The sequence below is a fragment of the Eurypyga helias genome, unplaced genomic scaffold, assembly GCF_000690775.1.
Source record: "Eurypyga helias isolate BGI_N326 unplaced genomic scaffold, ASM69077v1 scaffold3623, whole genome shotgun sequence".
Taxonomy (NCBI): domain Eukaryota; kingdom Metazoa; phylum Chordata; class Aves; order Eurypygiformes; family Eurypygidae; genus Eurypyga; species Eurypyga helias.
In genome coordinates, this window is record NW_010239048.1 from 1 (window position 1) to 308 (window position 308).

The window sequence follows — 308 nt, forward strand, 5'->3', positions numbered from 1 at the left end:
GGGCTTCTCGCCGCCGGGAATCAAAAGCTGAGGTTTTGAGGCAGGAGGGACGCGTGTAAAACCCGAAATTGTGCTGCAAATACAGGAATCGGGTAAAAGACGCAAAAAGCCTCCGCAGCAGTGAAGACTCTGCTGCAGGGAGGAAGGGAAGCAGCTTTCCAGAAAGGAAGAGCCTGGTGTGGCAAAGAGGCTTTTGAACCCGCTCGGGACACAGGCGCTTTCGTTGTTCCTTCACCTGCCCCGGGCACATGCAGGAGGGGGACTGGGGAGGGGCTGGCCCTCGCCCAGGAGCCGGGGGTGGCCACGCC